The following is a 23,855-nucleotide window of genomic DNA, read 5'->3' as shown; positions in this document are numbered from 1 at the left end:
TCTTAAATTTCAGCAGCTATGAAACCTTTGGATTCATTCACTAGTTCCGTATATCGATAGAAATTTACAACTGTAAACTAGACTTCAAAGAACTATTAGTGAAGGGAAGACAGATAAAGTTCAAAACCTTTGAGCTTGAATTAGAAGTTGGCTAGTAAAAAAGAAAGCACACACTAGCTCAGAAATTATAGACCATAACCGAGGAAACTGGAAAGCTTAGTACAACTGTGGCTTCTGCCATTTTTTTGTACTCCCTAAATTGACGAGCTCACATACTCCTCAACATTCCCTGGCCATGTGGTTTGGAGTAACTCGAACCGCTGGTATCAGAACAGCAAATAAAGTATTCTTTAACATTCCTTGTCATTACAAAAGGCGGCCGGAGCTTGTTGGAATGCTAGAAGGGTTCAACAGATCTTATCGCTGTTTGGCTGAAGAAATATGAAAGGGTTGAGGTCTAAATTCCATCATGTGAACGATTCAGGGCCTACACCTTCATATTCTACAACCGACAGTAACAAGGATACAGTAAAAGAAAGCTCTAATAGTTCTAGCTTGGAGGTTTCAGATTCCGATCCTGAATATGTTGTTGAAGATCCTGAGATCCATTTTGACAACACTAACTCTGACACAGAACGCCTGAACAAGATAGTGGATGAAATGATGTCCACTGAAGAATGCAAGATGAAATTAAAAACAAAAACTGAAATTGGAGAAAATCAAATGGATAAGAAAGCCACAGATTTTTGCCAAGTAGAAGATAACAGAACTTATATGAATGATAATGGGATAGCGAAGGCCATAGCAAGAGCCTTCTCAGAGGGTGGAAGTTATGAGTGGGAGAATATATGGTATGAACTCAAGTTTCAGATCACAAACCTTAAGGAGGAAAATCTGCGGCAGCAGGCTGAGCTAGCAAGGAGAAACATCGAAAAGAGACTGGTGATTGATAAGCTCAGGCTAGAGCTGGAACATTTTGAAGGTTCAGAACAGGTACCTCCAGAGCTGCACCAACTGTTTAAAAGTTGGAGGGGGAGCGCAACTCATTTCAGATAAGAGGACTAAAGGACTACTTTCAGGTAAGCTTTTTGTAGGAGGTTGTACATGATTTGACAATGGCTCATTTTCTGGTTAAGGAAGTATCTTATCATGTAGTTCATGCGACTCCCTTTCTGAACATCAAAGCTATAAATACACATCCTGGACAGGTTACAGGAGCAAACTCTTCCCGATTACTTGTCGTGCTCCTTGTAATTCATGATATGTTCTTGTTAAAAGGGTAGCCCGTGTGCTAAAACAGCCTGCTTCCTTGTCTCATGATTCCCTGCCTGAAGGGTCTAGTCTGCATGTCTGTCTCCATATAAATAAAACGTCCTTTCAGTAATTTCAACATCAACGGCGTCAAAATATGCACTTGGCCTCACCAACCTAGAACTATTTTTTTTTCCTTGGAAGTTCTCTCAATCTGTTAGTTAGGAGATAAACTATCAGCTACCTACTTGGCTGCCTTTTTGATTGAGCAATTAGAGGTGATAGCAGTTCCAACTTGTAGAGTTGAATCGTCAAAGAATTCATTGTTGGAGCATTCTCTTTCATCAGTGCCATAGCCTTGTTCTTCTCGTGTATAGATTTGTTACCAATAATCTCCACATGAACACAAACCGTCCTTGAAGTGATGAAATCTCTTTGCATCTCTCACTACAATTTCTCTACTAACAGTTTTTGGAAATCAACTTAATAACAGAATGGCAGTCACCACAAACCCAAAGATTCCTGATAACATGAATAGTTGAACCAGGAACTGAGTTCATGACTCCGAAAGCAACAGCCAATTTCTCACTGTGAACTTGCACAACCGTTTCCTTCTCCTCTTCATCAACATCATGAAGAACCGATGCCATATTAGGAACATAGTTTCTTGCAGCTTCACAGAGAGTTCCCCCAAATGCTTGTAGATCTTCCCATGTTGAGGGTGCAATCTCCAACCAAGAATACATGTACCCTACCTTTGAGTTCACCCAAACAAAATCCTGGCGGTTTAACCGGTCCCTGATCTTTTATAAGTATTCTCATCCCCTCTCAACATCTTTCCATCTTCCAGCATCTGCATATATGCTAGCAAGTAAGACATACAACCCACAATTACTTGGATCTAGTTTAAACAATCCCCTCGCAGAAATCTCTGCAAGCTCCACATTCTTGTGAATTCTACAAGCTGCAAGAAGAGAACCCCATGGTATACAATCACGCCTCACTTGCATACTCTTTATCAAGTTGGATGCCTCAATGATATAACCAGCACGCCCAAGAAGATCAACCATGCAACCATAGTGCTTGACCCCTGGTTCTAAATTATATTCATGTGAATTCTACAACCTGCAAGAAGAGAACCCCCTGGTACAAAATCACGCCTAACTTGCATACTTTTTATCAAGTTGTATGCCTCAATAAGATAACCAGCACGCCCAAGAAGATCAACCATGCAACCATAGTGCTTGACCCATGGTTCTAAATTATATTCAAAACTCATGGCATTAAACCAACGCCAGCTCTCATCTAAAAAATCACCATAACTGAAAACATCCAACGTGAAATAAAAGTTATATAATCTGGTTTGACCCCAGCCCGTATCATCTGATAGAAAACATCCAAAGCTTCTCTTGCAAAGCCATGCATTCCATAACCAGAAATCGTCCATGACCTACATTCTTTTCCTTCATGCTATCAAATGCATTTCTCGACATTTCAGCTTGCCCACATCTGCATTACATATCTATAATTGAGGTACCCACAATCACATTACTCACAAAACCCATCTTAATAACTTGTTACAAAAGATAAATAAATGACATATCACAAGCAGATGTGATAACTATAAATCAACGCAACAACGCAGACATCACCAAACATTTACCCCAACTTGGCTAACGTTAATCTCACAGAAATGACCTAATACGTGGAACAAACCATTATAGTATGAAAAGAAAACGAAGTACCTGATCATGCAAACACATTCCCACACGCAGAGCCCCCTTATGTGCACAAGCTAACAACAAAGTGGACAAAGTCACCGCATTTACTGTTGGGTTATTTCCAGAACTCAAACACGCATAATTTACGTGGTTCGGCAACTTGCCTACTCCACGGAGCTACTGGTTTGTATTAATGAAGCTTACAAACAATACAAACAACAATACAAGGAGGAGGAGAAAATCTTCTCAACTCAACTCAACTCTCCCAAGCTCTCTCTCTGTGTTTCTCTCTATAATTCTCGTGTTCAACAGGCTCCCCTTAGTAGCCATTAGCAGCCTCTTCTTATAGCTAAAGTGGGAGACAATTCTCTCCACTTTAGTCAATCATGGGCAACTATTTTTGCCCCACCATTTGCAGCCATCTTTGACGCCATCATTGCAGCTATCTTTGGCGCCATTAGCAAGCCATGTGTCCATACACAACAATCTCCCACTTGGACACAAATGGCTTGATATCCATCTTTTAGTCTTGGAGGCCAACTGAAGTTTTACATAACTTCAGTTTATCAAGTGTAACTCCTTTGGTTAGCATGTCAGCTGGATTCTTGCTTCCACAGATCTTTTCTAGCATTAGTTGCTCATCGTCCAGCAGTTGTCGGATGAAGTGATATTTGATCTGAATATGCTTCGTCCTGGAGTGAAATGCTGGATTCTTGGCAAGGAAGATTGCACTCTGACTGTCGCTATACAAAGTACATTTTCCATTCAACTTGCCCAATTCCTTTAGGAAACTCTGCAACCATACTATCTCTTTTGCAGATTCCGAGACTGCAACATATTCAGCTTCTGTTGTTGAAAGAGCGACGATCTTTTGCAAGGTAGAACTCCAGGAAACAACAGTGCCTCCTAGAGTGTATACATATCCTGTAGTGCTCTTTCTGCTATCAATATCTCCTGCTAGATCAGCATCTACAAAACCTTCAAGTTTCAAACCACCAGTTGTGAAACTGAGACAAGTTTTCGATGAACCTTTTAAGTACCTCATGATCCATTTCACCGCCTCCCAATGCTGCTTTCCAGGATTGCTCATATATCGGCTTACAACTCCCACTGCATGGGCAATGTCTGGTCTGGTACAGACCATAGCATACATCAAAGAGCCGATAGCTGAGGCATATGGAATCTTATCCATGTATCCACTTTCTAGCTCAGTTCTTGGTGACTGATCTTTGCTGAGCTTGAAATGATTCCCCAGTGGTGTACTTACTGGTTTAGCATTATCCATACTAAACCTGCTGAGAACCTTCTTGACATACTCTGTTTGTGAGAGCTTTAATATGCCTTTGTCTTTATCTCTGATGATTCTCATTCCAAGTATTTGTTTAGCAGCTCCCAGATCCTTCATTTCAAACTGTTTCGACAACTGCTGTTTCAACTTATCAATCTCCTCAATGCTGGATCCTGCAATCAACATATCATCCACATATAACAGTAGAATGATGTAGGAGTTGTCAAAATGTTTGACATAGCAACAATGATCAGCTTGGCATCTTGTATACCCGGAACTGCACATGAAGTTGTCAAACTTCTTGTACCACTGTCTTGGAGCTTGCTTCAAACCGTATAGGCTTTTCTGTAGCTTGCAGACTTGATTCTCCTTTCCTTGCATCGCAAACCCCTCTGGTAGTTGCATGTAAATGTCTTCCTCCAAGTCACCATGAAGGAATGTTGTTTTTACATCTAATTGTTCAAGATGTAAATTTTCTGCAGCTACTATCCCCAGAACAACTCTGATTGTTGTGAGCTTCACAACTGGAGAAAAAAATCTCAGAGTAGTCAATGTCTTTCTTTTGTTGAAACCCTTTGACAACAAGTCTTGCCTTGAACCGTTTACTTCCATCATGCTCAGTCTTCACTCTGTAAACCCACTTATTTTGCAAGGCCTTCTTTCCTTCAGGTAATGTTGTTAGCTCCCAAGTCTTGTTCTTCAACAACGAACTCATCTCATCCTTCATGGCTAACTCCCACTTGCTTGAGTTTCCATCTTGTAAGGATTCTTCATAAGATAACGGTTCACCACCATCTGTCAGCAAAATATAATTCAGTAAAAGTGTGAACCGTTGCGGGGGCTTTATCGTCCTCGAAGACCTGCGAACAGCTGGTTCAAGTTGCTCCGCATCTTCTTGTGTGGAAGTGGGCACAGATGTGCTTGAATCTTCTTGTAAAGACTCTTGATTGTTGTTCTGTTTAGTAACATCGGGAAGCCCTTCTAATCTTATGAATTCAGATCTTTGTGGACTTGTATCTGAATCAGCCATCTCGGTTTCTTCACTTGATCTGTCTTTATACATAACTTTCTCATTGAAGATCACGTTCCTGCTTCTGATAATCTTTCTATTCTGATCATCCCAGAACCGAAATCCAAATTCTTCATCTCCATAGCCAATGAAGAAACATTTCTTGGATTTGGCTTCTAACTTGTTGCGAGCATCAGAATCTATGTGAACATAGGAAACACACCCAAAGACCTTCAAATGAGAGAGTTGTACCTCTTTTCCTCTCCATACTTCCTCGGGCAATCTGAATTCCAAAGGAACTGATGGTCCACGGTTGATCAAGTAAACTGCGGTATGAACTGCGTCAGCCCAGAATGTTTGAGGTAACCCTGAATGCAACCTCATGCTTCTAGCTCGTTCATTGATGGTCCTGTTCATCCGTTCAGCAACGCCATTCTGTTGCGGTGTGCCTGGAATGGTCTTTTCCATTCTGATACCATTGACAACACAATACTCCTTGAAACCTCCATCAATGTATTCTCCTCCATTATCAGATCTCAAGCATTTCAACTTTAGACCTGATTCAGTCTCAACCATAGCCTTCCATTTCTTGAATGTTTCAAACACATCAGATTTATTTTTCAGAAAGTAAACCCATACCTTCCTGCTGAAGTCATCGATGAAAGTCACATAATACCGAGAACCTCCAAGTGATGCTACTGGAGACGGTCCCCATAAATCTGTGTGTACCAGTTCTAGCTTTCTTGGTCGTAAGGTCCTGCCAACCTTCAAGAAACTGACCTTCTTCTGTTTTCCAAGAACACAGCTTTCACAAATGTCTAGATCGACATTTTTTAACTCTGGCAGCTTTCCCTTCGACTGAAGTATCTTCATCCCCTTTTGACTCATATGGCCAAGTCTACAATGCCATAACTGTGCTTGATTTTCTGCTTCAGTTGAGGCGATGATGTCTGCAAATCTTGTGGTCATATACAGGGTGCCGGTTTTCTTTCCACGAGCTAAAACCATTGCTCCATTTGATACTTTCCACATTCCTCCAGCAAAAAGTATTGAATGACCACTATCATCAAGTTGTCCGACAGAGATCAACTTCTTCTTTAATTCAGGAACATGCCTTACATTCTGCAAGGTCCATATAGATCCATTCATTGTCTTGATTTGTACATCTCCTATACCCACAATATTCAGTGGTGTTCCATCGGCCAGATAGACTACACCATGATCTCCTCCAACATAATTTTGCAGCATTTCATTGTGTGGCGTACAGTGGAATGAAGCACCAGAATCAAGAATCCACTCATCAATTTGACTATGTACAGCAAGAATTAAAGCATCTTGTACCTCATCTGTGGTAGCATTTGCAGAGTCAGCTTCAGGTTTCTTCGGTTTTGTGCAATTCCTACTGAAATGACCAGGTTTGCCACAATTCCAACATTCAACCTGCTTTCTGGATCCAAACTTGCTTTTACTTCTGTATCTGGATTTTGATCTGCCTCTGGATGAGCCTCTATCGTGTCTCCTCCCTCGAGTGTTGATGTTGAGAGCTGATCCTGAGCTTGAACTTTCACCCGAGTCTTTCCTTCGCACTTCTTCAGCCAAAATCAAGTCTCGAATGTCATCATACTTCAGTTTGGATTTTCCAGCTGAATTGCTCACGGCTGTCCTCATGCCTTCCCAACTGCTTGGAAGTGAAGCTAGCAAGATAAGTGCACGAATCTCATCATCAAACTCAATCTCAACAGATGATAATTGATTTGTGATGGTATTAAAGTTGTTGAGGTGTTGTGTCACAGAAGTGTTTTCGACCATCTTCAAGTTGAACAACTTTTTCATCAGGTGCACTTTATTATTTGCTGATGGCTTCTCATACATCCCAGACAAGGCTTCCATCAATTTTGCAGTGGATTTTTCTTTCGTAACATTGTGAGCAACTCTTCTTGATAACGATAGCCGGATAATGCCCAGAACTTGTCTATCAAGAAGTTGCCATTCTTCTGCTTCCATCTTTTCTGGTTTGCTTCCCAATAACGGAAGATGAAGTTTCTTCCCATATAGATAATTTCAATTTGCATTTTCCAGTATCCAAAATCTGTTCCGTCAAATTTTTCAATTCCAGCAGCCTTTATTTCATCTGCCATTTTTACGAATTCTCTGATTCAAATTTCCCCAATCTGACCTTACAGATGTGTCCAGAACGGCCAAAAACCTTGGAAATGACACTGAGATCACCCCAATCGGACTTCGGATGGCTCAGATTTTAGCAATCAAAATTTTTCATTAACGGACGGTTCAGATGCAGCCGCGTGTCAGCCAGAATACCGCCTGCGCCGCACCGGATCAAAACTCAGTAGCGGTTCTGATGAAGCCACGTGTCAGCCGATTAGACCCTGCGTCGCACCGGATCAAAACTCAGTAACGTCTAGATTAGGCCACGTGTCAGCAGATTAAAGTCTGCGTCGCACCGGATCAAAACCCTTCAACGGTGATGATGTAGCCACGTGTCAGACGATTACCGTCTGAGGTGCACTGGATCAAAACCCAGATGGATGACGTGTCAGGTGACGTGGACGTTGACCGTGCGACTTGCTGGCGTGGCGGGTCAGACCCGACCCGTTTTGCAGAAACCGAGCGAAGAAGGAGCGTGGCGCGTGTACAGAGCGTTGGTGCGCGTGGGCAGTGCTAGCGTCGGAGCGTGGGGGCGCGTGCGGGAATGCAGGACGTCGGTTCTTAGTCGGGGTTTCAACAGTGGATTCGTCCGGTTGTCCTCTACACGATGGTATGTTCAAAAACACGTTTTGAGAACTTTGATTTTTGAATTTGGATCAAACACCCTCTTTGTCAAGAACAAGCTCTGATACCAGTTGTTGGGTTATTTCCAGAACTCAAACACGCACAATTTACGTGGTTCGGCAACTTGCCTACTCCACGGAGCTACTGGTTTGTATTAATGAAGCTTACAAACAATACAAACAACAATACAAGGAGGAGGAGAAAATCTTCTCAACTCAACTCAACTCTCCCAAGCTCTCTCTCTGTGTTTCTCTCTGTGTTTCTCTCTATAATTCTCGTGTTCAACAGGCTCCCCTTAGTAGCCATTAGCAGCCTCTTCTTATAGCTAAAGTGGGAGACAATTCTCTCCACTTTAGTCAATTATGGGCAACTACTTTTGCCCCACCATTTGCAGCCATCTTTGACGCCATCATTGCAGCTATCTTTGGCGCCATTAGCAAGCCATGTGTCCATACACAACATTTACCACCACCATCCTTTAACATTCCATGAAAAACTTCGAAAGCATCAATCGATAACCCAATTTGGGCATACACAGCAATCATAGAATTCCAAGAAACCACATCCTTCTCCGTCATTTCATCAAACAACTTTCTAGATAAACCCACTTCACCACACTTTGCATACGATCCAACAAAGTATTCTCAACTCCCACCATTTTATCCAGCCCAGCCTTTATAACAACCCCATAAACTCCCTCACTGCTTTATTAGAAATACGAGAACGTGCCGATAAAACAGAAACCTTATCAACAAAATCAACAAAACTTTCAATCTCATCACTATTTCCTTGACTCTTTTATATTAAAAAACTCCTTCAAAACCACTAACGCTTCATGGGCATCATCATTTTGAACATACCCGGTTTTAAAGAAGTCCAAGTAACAATATTTCTGTGAGGAATTTCATCGAAAAAAATTCTTGCATCACTTAACTACCCACATTTCTGACAATATCAATCAATGCTGATGATACAAAACCCAAAAACAAGAGCTTGTTGATGGGTTTGTTTTCCCGGGTTAAGATCAAACAAAAGTGGAGCATGATTTGATTGCGCAAGGGAAAGGACAGCGGTTCAACTTATATCGAGATTTCTCATTGAAAAGAAAGTACAGAGAGACTCGTATGAGTCACCGCCGCTAGCCAACTCGGTAATAAGGGAGTTCCAGATGTAGAAATTGGCCTTGTCAAAGTATTTGTTTAACCAGGTACTTGGGTTAGTGTTCAGTTGCTGCTGCTGCTGCTGAAAAGTGGTTTATATGGATTTTGAAAGAGATTGTGAGTAATTGCAGTGAATGGCGATTTGGAACCTTCATTCATTCTCTATTCAATTTTTTACTTCAATTTATCTGCTTTTGCTTCTTTCTGTTAAATTTTTTGGAAGGGTGATGTTATGTACTTTTTATATTCATATCGTAACTATTCATTTTAGGAGACGGCGGCAATGAAGATAATAATAATAGTAATAATATTGATAATAATAGTTATAATAGTTTATTATAATAATAATGATAATGGTTTTAATTGTGATGATGATAATAATAATAATTATGATGATATTAATAAATAATAATAAATATAATGATAATGATATTAGTGGTGGTGGTGGTAGCGATAATAATAATGATAATGGTGATGATGGTCGTGGTTGTAATAATTTCATAATGACATGTATATATATATATATATATATATATATATATATATATATATATATATATATATATATATATATATATATTGGATTAACTTTGATCAACATAGTCTAACATATCAAATTTGTAATCCGGGTTATGAGACTATGATAATTCCATAGAAAACAAATTGAAACAAATTATGAATTACAATTATGAATTCTCAACTAGATCAATGTTGAAAGATGAGATTAAAAAAAATATATCTAAAACAATATGAGTCTATCTGTTAATCCTATGACCCGAGTTATGAGACCAAGATAACTTTATAGAAAGAAAATTAAAAAATAACCTGATTTAATTTAGGTTAACCTGCTAAATGTGTGAATCTAGTCATGAGAATAATATAACCTCATAGAAAGAAAATCAAAATAAATTATGAAACTCAATCTCTAATTGATCCTGTTAGACCTAATGTTGAATGATGAAATTTATAAAACATTTAATTACAAAATAACATAAAAATAAGTCAATTCAACCCGAGTTAACCCATTAAGCATTATTTCCATGTCATCAGGCCGAGATAAACTGATAAAAGAAAATCGAAATAAACGATGAAACCTAATTCTAATAGGAACCAAGTCAAGTTTGAATTTGACCTTCAAATGTCTACTAATCAATTTTATAAGATCATGTATATCTTTCAAAATATACATCGAATTGAGCTGAAATTTTACAAGGAGAAACAATACTCATGGAAATATATTATGGTAAATGTTCAGGTTAAATAGAGTTCGAGAACATATTATTTTATAGGGCCTAAGTTACTAGACGAATCTTGTCAAATCTGTTAGACTAGACCTTTGTGTAATTGTTTGGGTCATATATGGGGCTACACGTGGAATTGTGTTATGATTCATGCTGAGATGAAAACTAGACATCTCATGCTTTCCAACCATATATGGTTTTCCTATTAATTCATCCAAACGAGAAAGAACAAATTGTTTGAAGTCAGGATTGAAATCTGCCGATACTTTGTTTTTTATTATCCTATTTTATTTATTTATTCATTTTGGAATAATTATTTTTATTTTGGGTTTGTTCTGTCCCATTAGATAATTTTTAGGGGTTTATTTCATTATTAGATTTTTTTTAGTTGATTACTAGTTTATGCTCATTAGCTTGCAACATATAAGGGGTCTATTAGGATTAGTTAGAGGAAACTATATTGTGTTTTTTTAGCTACAAATTTGGACAGCAACTTGAAGAATAAATGTGAGTTTTTTTTATGTATATTTATGACAAAACAACCCTTTTTTAGAGGGGAAAAAAAATCGTACATTGACTTATTAAAGATTAACTAGCTTCATGGTGTCATTCACATACTTAGAGTTCTTAGATACAAGGTTGTCTCAAATATTTTTCTAATGCCTTTAGTTCATAAGTACAATGTTACTTCTAGGTCAGAGTTCTATCAGATCTGATTTTCAACTTTTTAATTTGTTATTTGTTTCACTGGGGGTTGCTTAATCATGTGATCAAGAGATCCGCATCAGTTGACATCAAAGCTAGGGTCCAAAACTAGGTTATACCCATTATTATCTTCTTGTTAGCTTTGGTTTCCTTAGCTTTACTTATCTTTTATTTTAAAGCTTAATAGTTTATGTCTAAAGCTCATTAAAAAAATATTATTTTAGTTTGTTGTTGTCTCAGAATATATCAATAACATAAAGAGTAAAAACAATATGTTATTGTCTCAAAATATATCAGTAGCATAAAAGTAAAAACACAAAAAAGAACATTTAAAAAGGAGAAACTAAAATTGAAAAAAAGTGGAGGATGGATGAAAAAAATATAGGCCTGCTAATTCATCCAAATAAGGAAGAACAACATGTTAAAAGTCAGGATTGAAATCTGTCAAGAATGTGCAAAAAATAAAGAAACATTGTTTTCTTATATATTTGGATTCCAGTCAGTACAAAAATTTCTTAATCCTCTTGGAAGCATGTGTGACATCTATTGACTTACTTATTTTACAAGGATTCCATGTCAAACAATGAAACATTTATAGTAGCAACCATTATCCATAGTTTGCAAGAATTTCATATTCATTATGGAATGCATGTGGTGGTAATGAGACGTAGGATTCTTTTGTTGTTCTTTTCCTAATTTTGCAGGATTTTCTTATTCAAAAGAGGGATTATAAAAGGCTATTTAAAAAAGACATTCCAAGCCATTTTCCCTCCTATTTTTAAAAACATACTTTCAGCTAAACAAGAAAAGAAACTTCAGCATTCAAGACAATATTTTTCAGATTCGGATTAATGGATGGTACAAAAAGACACTCTTTCATCTACAAGTTTCAGATTCGGCTACAAGGGATTCGATGCAAAGAGATATGATTTTGGGGTTGTTTTGATAACTTGTATTAATATGAATATTTCTTATAATTTATTTATTTTTAATTAATATTTAGGATAATTATATTTCAGTTTTAGGGCTTTTATTTCTATTGGTTTCCCCTCAAAATCAATGTTTAGGCTTGTTTTAGGCATTAGGCTTGTGCTTAGCAGATTTTTAGTTAAGATCTATTGGTTTTCAACCCATTATAGGACCATTATGGTTATTATTTGAGGACTATATTATGTTTTGTTTTTGTTGTAAATTTTGGATAGCCTTTAGACATTAATAAAATTCAGTTTTACTTAAGCAAACTTCATCTTCTTTGCTAGGAAAAAGAGTAAATTTAACTTATCAAGGTATAAATAACCTTGTGGTGTCATTCAAAATTACGCAATACTTCTTGTTTTTAGTTACAAGTTAACTCTGGGTCAAGGTTCTAGTCTAACAAATTTGATAAGATTCATCTAGTAACCTTGAACCTCTGAAATAATATGTTTCCAAACTTCATTTCATTTGAAAATGTATCACCATATATTTTCATATGTATAGTATCTCCCTGTAAAATTTAAGTTCGATCCGATGTATGGTTTAGAAGATATGACCGATCTTGCAAAACTTGTCATCAAACATTTTAAGGAAAATTCAGACCTGACTTGGTTTGTATTAAGTTCTTAATCAAACATATTATTAAATAATGAAATTAGAAAAAACAAGTCAATTAAAAAAAGAAAAAAATGATTCAACTGGGTTAACCTGTCAAACCCGTGATCTGGGTAATGAGATGAGAACAACCCAATAAAAAGCAAATCTAATGTTGAAAGACCCATCCTCATGGTCATGAGACTAGGATAATCTCTAAGAAAAAAATTATCCAATTTAACCTGGGTAAAAATACCAAAACTTGCAACCTTAATCATGGGATCAAGATATTCCTATATAAAAAAAAATCAAAATAAATTATGAAATTCAATTCTTAACCAACTTAATGTTGAATGATGAAATTAAAAAAAAATCAATTAAAAAAAGATACTAAAAATGACCCGAGTCAACTCAGGTTAACCTATTAAGTATTATTCTCGAGTCATGAGGTTGAAATAACCTAATAGAAAACAAACAAAACAAATCATAAAAGTTTATTTTTCAATCAATCCAATATTAAAAGATAAAATTAGAAAAACAATTAATTAAAGGGGAAAAAATTGAGTCAATCGGGTTAATTCGCCAAACTCGTAATCCATGTTATGAGAGTGAGATAACCCAATAAAAAATAAATATAATATTAAAGAATATATATTTTTTAAAAAGCATTGATTGAAAAAAAATCAAAGAATAAACAAAAAAAAATATTCCAATTAAAAGTGTTTTGTGAGTAGAGGTACAATAAAAACCCCCTCCTTTATTAGTTTTTTGTTAATGATAAGAATAATGATAAGAATAAATGATAATATTAGCAGTAATAATAATAGTATTAACAATGATAATAATAAAAATGATAACAACAATAACAACAAGAACAACAACAAATGATGATGATGATGATGATGATGATGATGATATAATGATGATAATTGTGGTAATAGTAGAAGTAATAATAGTTTATTTTAATAATAACAGTAGTGATAGTAGTAATAATTATAATGATAATAGTAATATTAATAAAAATAATAGTAATGATATTAATAATAATAATAATAATAATAGTAATAGTAATAGTAATAGTAGTGATAATGATGATGATGATGATGATATTAATTATGACGAAGACGACGACAACAAAAACAACAACAAGAATGATAATAAAAATACTAGTAGTGGTGGTGGTAATTTTTTCATCTTTCATATAGATTAACTTTATTTTTAAAAACAAAAAAATATTTATTTTCAGATAATATTTCTAATATGTGTAACCTTGCATAATTTTTTTTCTTCTATTTTATCCATTTAATTTAATGTATTTGTCTATTTCTTTTATCGTTTGATTGGATAAAATATTAAATTTAATAAACAAATTCAACAAACTGGGTAAATATCTTGTCTTACGAGATTAAATATCTTGAAATATATTTTTCTCTTGATTTTTCTTGTTTTGTTTTTAGTTATTGTTAATGATTTTTTACTTATTTATTAACAAATATAGTTCTCAATTTATTTGATTATATATATGCATGAACTTTTTAATTTGCATGATTTTTTAAAATAGTTAGTATATATAATTTTTTTATAAAAAATCTATTTGACTTGCGATAAAGCACGAGTGAAATAGCTACTTTATCATTGCTTGTTACAATATATGTACATATATTGCATTAGCATAAAAAACTTTTTTAAAAATTGATAGTTATACTAGTTTAAGATTTTTATTGATCAGTTAGCAAAGTGATTAGAAAATTAACAATTTTAAAATAAAAGAAGATAGAAGATGAAATTGGTGTTGAGTTGATAATGATTGAAGCAAATTTTATAACAAAAGATTGAGCAAACACAATATAAAAAATCATGTCGGGATAATTTGTGTATAATTTAATTTAAAACTTGAATATCATGTTGAGGACATTTCATAGATAATTTAATTTAAAATTTGAATTAAATAAAATACTAGAATCAGGATTTTTTTTTTAATTTAAAACTATTATACTGAGTATAATAATAATAATAATAATACTAAATTTCATTCCGTACATATATTAGAAATAGGATGATGAGGATATAAGATGGATCAAAGTTTAATCCGTTCTCACAATCGATATGTACCTTGCTGCACTAACGGGCTGGGGCCTCCTTAGCATATCAAACAGTAGATTACTCTCACTTTATCCAATTCAAACACCAGAATTTCGTTTTTTTAAATAAAAACAGATAAAAAAATGTGCTTTTATTATATGATTTTTAGGAGAGATTCAAGGGTTTTCCTGCAATTGTCTGATCATAAACTCCATCTAAACAGAGTCCCATTAGCTAATTCTTTTGACCCACTTGATTTAGCCTATAAAATCACAGGTGTTGTAATTCCACTGCATCATTTGCTTAGAGCTCCATGTAGACTGTAATTCCAGTTGCCGAAAATGTAAGAGCTTTTTGAAATGGATAAGCAACATCAAGATCTATTGCACAGATTCATAATATAAACATGGTTTTAATGACTGAATGTCTCACACTAGTAATTTAGTTAATAATAAATAATGACTAATGAGTCCATACAAGCTCTTTTGCACACAACTGGGTACAAATTCTATGCTTCTGCACAGTAAAAACTACTAGTTTCATTTCATATAACAATATTGTAAGAAACAAAGTAGTATCCCAAATATGGTGATATGACCGTTGAACACTGCTGGACTTGAGGAACTCTTCCCTACGAACTCACCTGAGATTGGCACCGGTGCCAATTTTCCTATTCTTGGAGGAGCTGCAGGGCCCAGATCCCATTCGTCACTTGGAGGAGGGAAAAAAGAAGACATGTTAGGAGCATTTACATATGGCAAAACAGCTGGAGAAGCTCCAATAGTAGGTTCACCGGTTAGAGCAAGCACACTGGCGAAGAACATGATCATTGGTATAACAACAGAAACCTTTGTAATGACAGCCATGGTGTTAGAATTGTATGTCAGACCTTGTCTAAGGCTAGATATTGAGTGAAGGGAATGCGGGCAGTGAAGTGTTGAAGGGCACCTAGATAAAGATGGTGGTGTGACTGTCAGCTCAACATCACGGGATATACAGTGGCTGCTTTAATTCTGCCAGCAAGGTTTTCTAGCCCTTATTTATAAGAACATTTTGTTTTTCTTGACTTTGTCTTTTTGTGTCATGGTGGCCTTTGCAGACAGACACAGTAGTAGTGGAGCCATATACTGCTGTAAGAAAGGATTGTTCTTTTGTTGTTTCACATGCTAAGGGGGAAGAAAGGGGCAATGGGAGGAATAAAAAAATTGAGGCTTAAAGATAGATAAAAATTAAGCTACAAATCTAGAGCTACTTTGGCAGTGGCAAAATTTGTTTTTCTAGGCTTTGGAGTTTTCTGATGACCCTACACTCAAGTTTGGCATTACATTTTATTAACATTATGGTAAGTGTTTCTAACAGTGGAGATCGCAGATGGATACAAACAGGATCAAAAGATTGGTCGTTACTCAAGAAATTGTCTCTTGTAGCAGATGATGTTCTTCGAGGGTGTTTTTTTGCTTTCCTCTATGCTCCAGAAAACATTTACAGATGTAAAAAACATACACATAATAAAAATTTACACCAAGTTTTGTACACAGCTTCAAATGGTCCTCCAAAACCATGGAAAATGAGCTACAGAAAAATCCTCTTGTTATAATTGAGAAGCACAATCAGGATGGTCCATCTCCTTTCACCGTCAATGGGAGAATGCCAATGACCCACTAATTTGTAGAATCACGTAATGCATATGGACAGAGTCTAGCAAAATTACAACCACTGCAGATTCAATCAAGGTGAAACTTGGAACGCGTGATTTTCACCACCAGCAGAATCCAAAGCTGCAATCTAGCATTTATGTCAATCTAAGTGATTCCATGGAACCATTGCAAGAGCAAATTCAAAACTTTCCCAGCTAAAATATCATGAGCACCAGCAGAACTGGAATAACAGCAAAACTTGAAAGTAAGAAATGTAGCAGCATCAATGAAGCAGACTCTTGAAACCATTGGCGAACTCAAAGTTGCATAAAGAAGCATGGAAAGTTTCACCAATAAAGGACTGGGTGGCTGGTAAAAGAAAAAACCAAACTACAAACAACAATCCAAAAGATTGCACATGCCCTTGTACTGATGATGTCTCTAAAATCACCAAGGTCCAAGGATTTTAGGTGCAGGCAAATTGGCTATGAAGCAATTTCTTATAGCAGACAGAGGCGGTTAGAAATAACTCTGTAACTGGAATCTTTGTTGTGGCCGAGACTTTGCTGGAAGGTTGTTCTCCCTCTTTTTTTTTTTTTTTTCTTTTTCTAAGGCTGCTTGTTTGTGCTTTCATTCTCCGCTTTCAATTTCTTTCTTTGTTTTGTTTATTCTTCTTCTTCTTCTTCTTCTTAAATTCAAGAGGGTATTTGTTTGATGGATAGTGACAATTATTTTCTAAATTTTCTTGTATTTTATTATTATTAGAAAAATTAGTAAATAAAAAATAGTTTTTAGTCAAAGAAAAATTTAACTTAATTTTAAAAAAAATATTTTTCTTTTATTTTTAGTGAAAAACACTTTCCAGAAGTTATAAAAAATTTAGAAAAGACATATTATTTGTTGATTATATCAAATTTAGTCCTCAAACTTTAGATTGCTATACATATTTTATTTTGAATATTTTTTTTTCAATTTCATCCCTTAAAATTTAATTTTTACATTAATTTTGGTCCTTATTTTTTTTAATTGTTATTTGTTTTTCCCTTATTATTTTTTAATTGAAATTTTTTATCTATCAAATTTGGTTCTCATTCTTTTGATTATTATTTATTTTATTTGAAATAATTTATGAAATGGTTATTATTATTATTTGAATTTTTTCATCTTTTAATTTTTTTATTTGTTGAATTTAATCTTTATTATTTTGATTATTATTTATTTTATTTAAGATAATTTATGAATTTTTTTTTCAATTTCATTCTCATTCAACCTTTTAATTTGTAAGATTTATTCCTTATTATTTTAATAAACTTAAAAAAATAAAACATTAATAAGTTATTTATCAGCTTATTTTTTATAACATAATCAAATACTATAAATTATTTTTCTATTTATTTTTCATTACACTATCAAATATCAAAAAATAATTCATTTTTTTAAAATTTACTTTTTTAAAAAAAAAAAAAAAAACTTACCCGCAAACAAATAATAGATACAACATGCTGCAATTCTCCATCATCTCTATCATCAGAAAATCAGAAGAATCATACATTTTTCTTCTTTCATTTGGTTTCTAATTCTTATAAATTAAGCAGACGCGCGGATGGCATGATGTTTCAAAGAAATCTACATGGCCATACAAGGCTATAAGTTGTTAATCATTTCACACAATGGGAAATTCCCATCTACTGTCACAGAAACAGGAGAAACATACCTTTATCTTTCAAATCATCACCTTTATCTTCTCCACTTAAAATATATTATGTCCATCGGTTATGTCTGGTTTTTTGTTCCTCGTTTATTTGACTCACTTACGACCCTCGAATCTTGAAGTTTCTTTAATAAAACCCATGCAAAGATAGCAGAGTCAATTTAGTTCGAGCTTCAAGAGTTCTTATAGAAGCTCCAATAAGAACTCTGTAATGGGAAGAACATAGTATGCTTCAGGAAACAAAATGACAAGAAAAATGCGTGGTGATGCTCTCCTTTTCTTCTCTCTTCTTGTTCTCTCTGGTAAGTTTTCTGCCACCAAACATGTCACTTTCAGTTTTCTTGTTCAATTTTCTCAACTAATTCCAGAATATTCACTTTGACAGATGCAATGCCTTCAGGGAAGATTGGGGTGAACTATGGCCGGCTTGGGAACAACTTGCCATCTGCAGGTCAATCCATAGAATCTCTCAGAGCCATGAAAGCTGGCAGTGTAAAGCTCTATGATGCCAACCCTGAGATCCTGAGACTCTTAGCCGGAACTGATATCCGGGTCTCCATTATGGTTCCCAATTATGAAATCATCAACATAGCCACCAACCAGACCTCCGCCAACAAATGGGTCGAAGACAATGTCCTCGCTTACCACCCTGAAACCATGATCCGTACCATTCTTGTTGGCAATGAAGTTCTCAGCTATTGTTCAGATGAAGGAAAACGGATGTGGAATCATCTTGTGCCTGCAATGCGTAGAATCAAGATCTCTCTCAGAGCTCAGGATATTCGTAACATCAAAGTAGGCACTCCGCTAGCCATGGACGTGCTGCAAACAACTTTTCCACCATCCACCGGGACTTTTCGGCCTGATATCTCAACCGCCGTTATGGTGCCATTGCTAAAATTCTTAAAACAGCACCAAGTCATTTTTCTTCATTGACGTCTACCCTTATTTCCCTTGGTCTGCAGATCCCATCAATATAAACCTCGATTTTTGCGTTGTTTCAATCAAATATCAAATACACCGACCCCGGTAGTGGCTTGGTCTACACCAACCTCCTAGACCAAATGCTTGACTCCGTTGTTTTTGCCATGACCAGACTTGGATTTTCACAGTATCCGGCTTTCGATAGCTGAAACTGGCTGGCCTAGTGCAGGCGATACCGGTGACACTGGTGCTAGCATTTACAACGCAGCTACTTACAATCGGAATCTTGTCACAAAGATGACCGGGCGGCCCCCAATCGGCACCCCAGCTAGACCGGGTTTGTTCATACCAGCATTTATCTTTTCCTTGTACGATGAGAACCAAAAGACTGGCCCGGGAACAGAGCGGCACTGGGGCTTGTTGCATGCAAATGGGACGTCTATATATCAAATTGATTTGACAGGGAAGAGAGCCTCATCAGAGTATGAACCGCTACCTGCAACACACAATGACATGCCCTATGGAGGCAAATCATGGTGCGTGGCAGCACCGGACGTCAATCTGACAGAGTTGGAAGGAGCATTAACTTTTGCATGCAGTCAAGGAAACGGGACCTGTGAAGCCTTGACCCCAGGGAAGGAATGTTATGAGCCATTGTCAGTAATTTGGCATGCCAGTTTTGCATTTAGCTCGTATTGGGCTAAGTTCAGGAGCCAGGGTGCCAGTTGCTACTTCAATGGACTTGCCGTGCAGACCACCAGTGATCCAAGTGAGTCTGCATGATTTTAAGTGATGGGTGGGTTTGAGGAACGTGAACAATCCTCAAACACATTAACACCAACATAAATATTAATTACCCTATGATTTTACCTCGCTTGCAGACTATTTTACAAACGAATAGAAAATTTGTTAAAAAAAACATCAATTGCGAAAGCATGATTCACCTGAACTTGATATCTAAACTACATTTATTATTTGCCAAAGCATGATGCAAGTTTGCGACATTAAAGATTCACTTTGTTACTCTCTTCTTTTTTTTGTGATGTTTTTTTTTTGTGCAGGTCGAGGATTATGCCAGTTCCCCAGTGTGACTATTTGAAGACAATTGAAGCCTCTGTAAGCAGCACAAGGACATGAATCTCAATTCATCAAGTCTTGTTTCAGAACTTTCTGTTTTAGCTGAAACTAGACATAGGCCGCAGCGTATTATTTAATATTTGTTTTTTTTTTTTAAATGATGTTTATGTGATGCAGTCGCATTTTAAAAAGAAAGAAAAATCATTACTCTTTTTTCCAATACAGGAAAGGAAACAATGTTGTCAAATTTTAAGATATGAAGTGATAAAATTGAATGAAAAAAAAAAAAACCAACACAAATTATCATGACAAACATATAATAAGAGGTTATTTAATCTAAGTTATGAAATCATGATAACTGATAAAAAAAAAATTGAAGTAAACACAAGGCCCTTATATATATATATATATTATATATATATATATATATATATATATATATATAAACCCAATATCAAACAATAAAATTAAAAAACAAAAGGTAAAAAAACAAATTTCAACCTATTATAACTTTTCAAACATGTCATTAGATACTATACATAAAAAAATCAAGAAGCCTAATCTTCAACCAATCAAATATTAAAGGATTAAATAGAAAAAAATAATAAGTATACAATAGAATCAAAAACTAAAAATAGCAATTAAAAAATCTAAATCAAAATTGAAATAGAAAATAAATTAAAAAAGGTAAAATTTAAAAGAAATCAAGTGAATAAAAGGAAAAAAAACAAATTATTATAATAAAAATCAAATTAGAAAAATTAATATATCATAAATCTAGATTAAAAGACAGAATTATAAAAAAAATATATAAAAGGATTAAAAAAAGAAAAACCCGAACGTTAGTTTTAAATTTTTTTGCCTCCAAGAATAAATCAATAATCTCACCGTGCATTCAAGATTGAAGGCAATTGATATTTCTTGTCAAGGATAAAAAAAAAAAAAAAGTAATTTCACTGTAAAAGCCAAGTACAAAGAAATAATTTTACTAACGAGTATAAAATTTCAGCGTTTGGAAATCACCCTTCCGTTTTGGTTTATTTTTAATAATATTTACGACAGCACGAAAATGTAATGCAGAGGAGTAGGTTTCTGACCTCGAAAGAAACGATGAGCTCTTTATCATAATGTAAGGAAAGATTTACAACATCATATCCTGGGAAGATTCCTCGTGTACAAAGTAGATGACTTTTGGTCACCATTCCTTCATCTTTACTTCCTGTGCATTTACATCAAAATGTTTCTTATTGAGACACGACAGATTCACCATGCCCGTACGAAGACAGCTAGAAAATCATCTAGAACACAATAATGCAGTTCTGAATTGATCTATAGCATTGAACTCAGCAACTTGTAGCCATGTGCCTAACACTGGGAATTGGGGGGACATTAGGACAGCAACAAACAGCAGCAAGATAACCTACAGAACAACTTCTAGAATACCAAACAATATATCCTTGACTAACAGACACAGATGCTTGCTTTGCCAAGAAGCAGCTACTCCTCTACCAGCTTCAGGACCACAAGAACACTAATGGAGGAATAAAAGCTCCTGAAGAGGTGGGGGGGGGGGGGCGACCAGCATAATCATATGCAAAGACAACCACCACCATGCCTGAATGATAATAAACTAGCACGGACCCTTCCAACAGAAAATTGCTGGCTATTGAACTGAACCTTGAAGGATTAAGGACACAACATTCAGCTAGGACAACAATCCCTGAAAGAGCCAAACCCAAGACACCTCTCCAAACAACCTGATCACGATCCCAGAATCAATAAAAATCAGATATTGAACAACAGAAGGCGGATTATAATTATGAAAGCAAACCAAAGACACCTCCACTCAGAATAAAAACGCTCAGCTCTCCTTTAAAAAAGAATACAAGATACTGTAATGACTTAGCAAAGCATAGCCATCTTCTCTCTCAAAATCTGCATCTCAAAATCTCACCAAAGGAAATCAAAAGATAGAAAGTTTTCATCCCACTTCTAAATATAAACACAGAAAGGACCCTCACCAGGATTTGAGATACCAGAAAAAATCCTAGAGGAAAAGATCTAATCATGTTGCGGCATATCAAGTTCCTGAAATTAAAAGTCAAAGCAGCCCACCACTTTGTCCCCCTCCCTCCATAAGCTTGACTTTTCTAGGAGCTTCAAAAAACATTATATGATGGGGAATTCTCTAATCAGCTAATGAACAAGTCACCACGTCCAGTAACAATGTGATGCTCCAGCAAAAGCCCAAGGAACCACAAACCAAGTGAAATATGAAAACAGACAAGGGTATTAATTTAACATGAATGCATATACTGGTTCTCTACCTCAAATCTAGATTACCTGTTGTTGATGCAAGAAAACAAAATGAAATATGAAAAATCAAAAATCAATGTACATTTCCACAAAGTCAGAACACAACTTTCACATTAGCAACATTAAAGGAGAACATCAGCATTCTACTGCAAACATATTTTGAGCATTGTAAAATAAAATAATGCAAAGAAGAAAAATTAGTACTTGCTTTGTTAAACACAAAGCAACAGCCTAATCATAATGCTAACAAGTCAAATAAATTATACATAAAACCACAAGCACTGTAATTATAATTCAAAAAACAAGCTCTAAACCAACCTACATTACATACCATCAGCCATCTAGTGCTGAATATTAAGCATAACCTTAGCTTCAAGTCTGCTCTCCATCAATGAATCACTAGCATACTTTGCTCAACAACTCCATTTTCTTCTTCTCCAAAACCATCCTCTCAATCTCCTTATCGTCTGGCAACGGAACATGCACAACAAACTCTCTCTCCTTTTCCTTCCTCTCAATATCCTCTCTCTCCCTCTCCTCCCTCCTCTCCTCCTCCACCACATCCTCCTCCTCCTCAAACAGAACCTCTGCTCCAACACCAGCTCCAACACTCACAACTTCCTTGGCTCCTTTCCTCGCTTCCTTCCTTATTGCCTCATCCTCTTCCACTCCTCCACCGCACGCATTCTCATCTCTTCCTCCGCAGGACCTTCAACCTTCTCCAATATCCCATCCTCCTCGTCCCTATACCCATAATAACTCGCATCAATCCTCTTGTAAATATCATACCTCGTCCGCTCTTTCTCAGCTCCGGCGGTTTCTCAAACAACTCCTGACACCCGGCAACTTCTTCGCCGCACCAAAATACCTATAGCCAGGCCCACGCCCGCTAGGGTTAGGCACATCAATAATATTTCCTTCCAAATCCGTCATTTTAGCAGAATGTTTGGCATAATTAGGACCGCCAAGCTCAACAATACGGCGTTCCCAATGCGATTTCTCGCGGATTAACTTGTTGATTTCGTCGTTTAAGTCGCGGAGGCGGTGTTCGCCGAGACCTTCGTTTTGAATCTCGGCGACTTTGCGGCCGATTTCGCGCATGATTTGCTGACGCCACCTGTCGGCTTCGGCGAGGTCGCGGCATTCGGAAGCTAGGTAAGGACGGCGTTCTTTAGGTTTCTTTTTTTCTTCGGCTTTTAGTGTTATGAATCGATTGAGCATCGACTGAGCTTTCTCTTCGTTTCGTGCCATCTTGATGTTGAATTTATTTTGACCTAATTTTTAAAACAAAGTTTTGCGCTCTGAATTCTGATACACAACAAACAGAGAAGAGCAGAAGCCAGTGAGTAGAGAGAGACTGCAATAAATAACATA

The 23,855-nt window shown here is 35.9% G+C and overlaps 3 pseudogenes; 1 reads left to right on the top strand and 2 right to left on the bottom strand.

Annotated features, from left to right (window-relative positions):
* Positions 1 to 114: 114 nt before the first annotated feature.
* Positions 115 to 9,374, bottom strand: LOC118038124 (pentatricopeptide repeat-containing protein At3g26782, mitochondrial-like; annotated as a pseudogene).
* Positions 9,375 to 18,064: 8,690 nt separating this feature from the next.
* Positions 18,065 to 20,374, top strand: LOC118038134 (probable glucan endo-1,3-beta-glucosidase A6; annotated as a pseudogene).
* Positions 20,375 to 22,603: 2,229 nt separating this feature from the next.
* Positions 22,604 to 23,823, bottom strand: LOC118038133 (uncharacterized; annotated as a pseudogene).
* Between the last annotated feature and the right edge of the window lie 32 nt (positions 23,824 to 23,855).

This window comes from Populus alba, chromosome 17 (genome assembly GCF_005239225.2).
Source record: "Populus alba chromosome 17, ASM523922v2, whole genome shotgun sequence".
Taxonomy (NCBI): Eukaryota; Viridiplantae; Streptophyta; class Magnoliopsida; order Malpighiales; family Salicaceae; genus Populus; species Populus alba.
The sequence above is the reverse complement of the archived record's forward strand: the minus strand, read 5'-3'. Positions and strand labels throughout refer to the sequence as shown.